Source organism: Gossypium hirsutum, chromosome A01 (genome assembly GCF_007990345.1).
Source record: "Gossypium hirsutum isolate 1008001.06 chromosome A01, Gossypium_hirsutum_v2.1, whole genome shotgun sequence".
In the NCBI taxonomy this organism is placed as follows: domain Eukaryota; kingdom Viridiplantae; phylum Streptophyta; class Magnoliopsida; order Malvales; family Malvaceae; genus Gossypium; species Gossypium hirsutum.
In genome coordinates, this window is record NC_053424.1 from 112,179,346 (window position 1) to 112,185,202 (window position 5,857).

Sequence of the window (5,857 nt, forward strand, 5' to 3'; positions counted from 1 at the left end):
TAGTTATTTTTTACAATTTTATATTCATTTTTAATTCAGAAATAAATAGTCCCTATATATTTTTAATTACTTAGGGAAAATAATTATCTTTTTTGTTTGGCCTTTTTTTTATTTATAAAATCTTACTTTTTATGAAATTTACATAAACATTTTAATCTTTATTATATTTGTACTTGATATATAACTTCAATTAATTACTTGAAAATTATTATTATATTTAATTATTTAACTAATAAATATTAAAAATATAGTTTGTAAATTTAACTTATATATATATATTAAAAACTATATTTATTTTCAGATATTACATGTAAGTTAAATTGAAATTTAACTAATGCTCTAAGCAAGTTGTTAGCTATATTATTTTATTTTTACTCTCTCGGTCATAATGTTTATGAAATGTTACAATTTTTTAATAAATAAATAATATATTTTAGTTAGGGGAGAGATCTATTTATATCAATTTAGTTTTACTCTTTTCTATATTTTTTTATTAACATTTTAATAATTTAACCATTAAAATTATCAATGTAATTATAATTGTCATGTTAATTTTTAAATCGATCTGATATCTCTATCATACCAATGTAAAACAATGTCTATATATTAATATTTATGGCGCGGTTTTTTATTTCCATATAAAATAAATAGTTAAAATTTTTTTAATTTACATCAATTTTGTTATGTATAATTTATATAAATGAAATATAAAATATAGTTAAATTATTAAAATATTAATTATATAAAAATATAAAATTTTCACTGACATAAATAAATCTTTTTCTTTTAATTAATATATTCAAATAATAATATTATACTCTCCCGTCACTTCATTTTTCTGCCAAGCCTCAATACAACTCAAACTATTCAAATTACAACGTGGGACTCCCTAAGTGGTCCTTAATCAACGGAACTTTTTTTCTTGAATATTTAATTAACGGAAATTTCATTCACCCTTCACGAGTTTTCGTTCCTTTTTTTTAATTAAGACATAACTACTGCAACGAATAATAAAATGAAGAATTGAGTAAAAATTGAATTAATTCATAAAAAATTAGACATAACTCACACAAGGTATATACATATGTGAAAGAAAAATAAATATTACAAAATAAAATGTGAAATAATAATCTTTTAAAGTGGATTTAGATTGGTGATGCGTTTACTTACGAATAATGTATAAACAGTAGTGACAGTGAAATTAAATATTATAACAACTGTAGCGTGAGACAAAAAATAAATTAAATACTCCGCATTGTATCTCATCATCTATCAAAATTTACCCTTAATGGCTTTAAATATGCCAGATCGATGTTTATTATCATATAAAATCCCAAGCTAAATGTATCAAAACAAATAAAAAAAATACCACTTCAAAAGGAAATTAAAAAAAAAAACCCAAGTTAAAGCCAAATAGTACCCTTGAAATGGAACACGACTCTTCAATCCTTAAATCCTGGTTGTCAATGTGTAATGAGTTTAGTAACTTAGTTTATTCCCAACCTTAACAATAATGAGTTTCAAGTGCATTTTATATCATTTGTCAACACAATAACTTACTGTAAATTAAAAAAGATAAAGTACTTTAATTTTTCAATCAAGGGTGAGAAATATTTCATGGAATCAGATTCGTGGTCCCTGGAGAGAGAGTCGAAAAGTACAGGTGGCATGGAAAGTTATGGGTGTTTGGTCCTTGGTGCTGTGAAACCAAGTTTATAAATTGACTCCAAAAACCCAGTTCCTTTTGTGTCTTGTTCATCACCTTTGCTTTCGTTGCCATCGTCTCTGTTCTTTTTTTTTTCTCTACTCTGTTTGGTTCAGGTATCCCACTCTTCGTGGCATTGAATATTTGATTTTAATGTTTTTTGGTTATCTGTGATTAAAGTTTTGGTTTTGGGTTTTGAAATTATACAGGGGATAAAAGGGAAGAGTAAGAAAAAGAAATCTATAGGAATGACTAATCAACAAAATGTGGTGGCTGTTGACGTGAAATCGCTTGGTTTAAGAAACTTATTACCACCAGTGACCAAATCCTTATCACCAACAGAACTTAAGATGTTATTCATGAAGAGGTTTGAAGCTGAAAAAGGAGATAAAATCAATGGTTTGGTAGATTCCATGAGAGCTTCTTCACCTACCCGTATCAAGTCTTCTTCTGCTTCCATTGTGGGTTCCATTCCTCCCTTCTTCACTTGGATTACCATTGGTGAACCCTTGTGTTTATATATATATATTGTTGAATGAAAACAGGTCCATCATCCTTCAGCTTTGAGTATGTTTGAGCAAATAGTGGGTGCTTCCAAAGGAAAACAGATTGTGATGTTTTTGGATTACGACGGCACACTTTCTCCTATTGTTGAAGACCCGGATCAAGCTTTCATGTCCACAGAGGTAAAACTAAAGTAACCACCATAGTTCATCAGAGTTTGGTCTAAATCCTTGACAAAACTTGTTTGTCTCTGATCAGATGAGAGCAGCTGTAAGGGATGTTGCTAGATATTTTCCAACAGCAATAGTGACCGGAAGGTGCCGAGACAAGGTACATTTGTTTTTCTTCAGAAACGTACTACCATTATAATGGAGCAGGCTGATTGATTTTGTCATGGTGGGATTCAACAGGTTTACAGCTTTGTAAAATTGCCTGGCCTTTATTATGCGGGTAGCCATGGAATGGACATCAAGGGACCATCTAAAAGATGCAAAAACAAGAAAGTGAGTAAGAATATCAGTGTTGTACTTTTTTTGCAATTTCATTTGCTTCTTCTTTGTTTCCTTGTGTGTGTTTGTGGTTCTAATTTTCTCTTCTACTGTCAACTTTTGTATTTATTCAGGCTAACCAGGGAGTTCTGTTCCAACCTGCCAGTGAATTCTTGCCCATGATTGATGAGGTCTGTTGATTATGGAATTGACTTGAAATTTGGGGTTAAAAAGGAAAATGACAATGCATCTCGATTCATTTGTTTGGGGTTAAATTTGCAGGTTTATAAAGCATTGGTAGAGAAAACAAAATCGATTGGGGGAGCCAAGGTGGAAAATAACAAGTTTTGTGTCTCCGTACACTTTCGACGTGTTGATGAAAAGGTACCACTCTTTTCTTTTATGGTACAGTGACATTTCAAACGCTAATAATGTCTTACTGTTTTTGTGCAGAGTTGGGGTGCCTTGGCTGAACAAGTTAGATCAGTACTCAACCAGTACCCTAAGCTTAAACTAACTCAAGGGAGGAAGGTACACATATCTTTCATATCATTTCATAAAATATAAGGCTTGTAGAATTAAATTACTAATCTTAATGATTCCATTCAAACAGGTATTGGAGATTCGCCCAACCATCAAGTGGGACAAAGGAAGAGCCCTTGAATTCTTATTGGCGGCACTAGGTTCTTATAATTTACTCCCTTTTCTTTTTCTTTTATATTGGTACATGATTAACCTCGTTAGATTTCCGACAATTAATAAAATGCTGTAATATTTCATAAAAATATTTCTTTTTAATAATTTCAAGCATTCGAGATGAACTAAATAAATGTTATCAATATTCAAATAAGTATTAATTGTCGGTTAGATTATAATCTAATAGTAATAATCAAATATAAAGAAAAAGTATCCACTTAACTTACTATTTTTACATTTAAATACCAATTAAACAAAAAAAAAAGTTTAAATATCATATTTTATTACTATAATATAGTAGTAATTTTAGCTTTGTTCATTTTGATGTGTATAGGATATGGCAATTCAAATGATGTTTTACCCATCTACATTGGCGACGATCGAACTGATGAAGATGCATTTAAGGTATCTAATCATAATTAATTGTGATAAGAAAGCTTATTATTTCTATTAAAGAATGTGGGATTTTAAGTGAAATTAAACACACATTTTGTCTGACTAGGTTTTACGTGATAGAGGACAAGGGTTTGGGATTCTTGTTTCCAAAATACCCAAGGAAACAAATGCTTCATATACTCTCCAAGAACCATCTGAGGCATGATTCTTGATCTTCCCATACAATTTTCCATTATTAACTTTGATCTATACCTTTTTTTTTGTTATTTTCGAACATAATTTTGGACTTACTATAATTTTACAGGTTAAAGAGTTTTTGAGGCGTTTGGTTTGGATTGGAAAAAATATGCACAAGGAGGAGGAGCAGCACCCTAAGTTGCTTAGACATATACATAGACAAGAAATTTGAATACCACCCTCCTACTTGTTTGATTAAAGAGGGTGGAGGAATATGAATTAGTTAATTAATTATGTATCTTTCTCGTTTAGAGAGAGTTTCTAATTGTAATTAACTACCAATTTCTGAGGCTGTAATTGATTAAAATGAGACGAATTAGAATAATTCCATAATTTTGAAGCTTTTTTCTCATTGCTTTTGCTCCTATATTAGCATACCCATTTGTTTTTGAGATATTCTTTTATATGTTTTGCCCATTTTGCCCATAAAGAAGGGTAAACTATAAAAATAATTACTTTTATTTATTTCAGATTATATTTTAATGGTTTATGTTTAAAATGTTACGTTTTAGTCACTTACATTATTATTTTGTTATGAAGTGGTCAGTTTATCTTTAAGCTTCGTTACCTCTCTAATAACAGTCCTACGTGGCAGTCCAAATGAATTTTAAATGCCAACTTAGATGTCCTATCTGGCAATCCAAATTAAATTTATTTAATTAAAAGTCTATTTTCATCCCAATAATTAGACATTCAAGTTGGCATTTAAAACTCATTCAAACTGTCATTAGGAAGGTCATGGAGTTTAATGATGAAGTAACCACTTTGTAAAAAAAAATAATGTAAGTGATTAAAACGTAATATTTTAAGCATAAATGACTAAAATATAATATGAGGTAATTAAAAGTGACTTTTTTTATAATTTACCACATATAAAATGATAAAACATTATTCTCTCTATTCTAATTAATTTCTCAGAGTCAATTTTTGGTCACAATTTTGACCACTATTGTTTCTTGAAATATTTTTATTAATTAAAAACTTACAGAAACATACATTACCAGCAGATTATGTTGTTATGCGCATGGCATGTGGGTTGGGATAAGTTAGATTATTACCAAAGTTAATTATTTATTTCTTTAATATTGTTTTAGATTGGATATCAATAACAACAAAGCAAAGGAGAAAAAAATACAATAGAGTGTGTTTCGCATTTTGAAAGAAATAGAGTTGATATTGTAATCAGGAAGAGTCAATATTTCGATATTTCGATGACACGACACATCATGTCTAAATAAGAAGAACTCATCGTCCCAACCAGCTGAATACAACATCAAGACGTGGCGATGTGTTCTCCACTTAATCGAGTTTCTTCTCCCAGTCTAACTCTAATTATTATAAGGATATTTTAGTCATATTTGTACATAAAATTCAGCCTATAAATATGCCTTTTAGCAACCCTAGATAGTTAAGAATAACAACAAAAATTAAGAGAGTGTCTAGGAATTTCGGAAAAACTTTACATTTCGGGTTGAAGATTTATTTGTTTCTCCATCTTGTACTCCCCCTTCAGTTTTTTCTGCTTTTAGCAATGTTTTTTTTTCCCGTGATTTTTTATCTTCTTCGTAGAGATTTTTCCATGTAAATATTTGTGTTCAATTTTTTTTTTCGTTTGTGTTCGTTGCTTAATTCGGGTTCGACTCAACAAATACAATCATATTGGTTGATATATAAACATGAATAAAAACAAAAGAGTTGTGGTAAAAGAAGAATGTAGAAACAAGTGACAAGGATACGGAGGCTTAGGGTGAAAGTGAAAATGATAGTGATGAAGATGATACTAATAAGTTAAGAGTACTAGTGACAGTGGTGACGATACTCATGATTTCAC

The 5,857-nt window shown here is 29.6% G+C and overlaps 1 pseudogene; it reads left to right on the plus strand.

The window, feature by feature from the left end:
- Positions 1-1,763: 1,763 nt before the first annotated feature.
- LOC107937547 (probable trehalose-phosphate phosphatase D) lies at positions 1,764-4,378 on the plus strand (annotated as a pseudogene).
- The last annotated feature ends 1,479 nt before the right edge of the window (positions 4,379-5,857 follow it).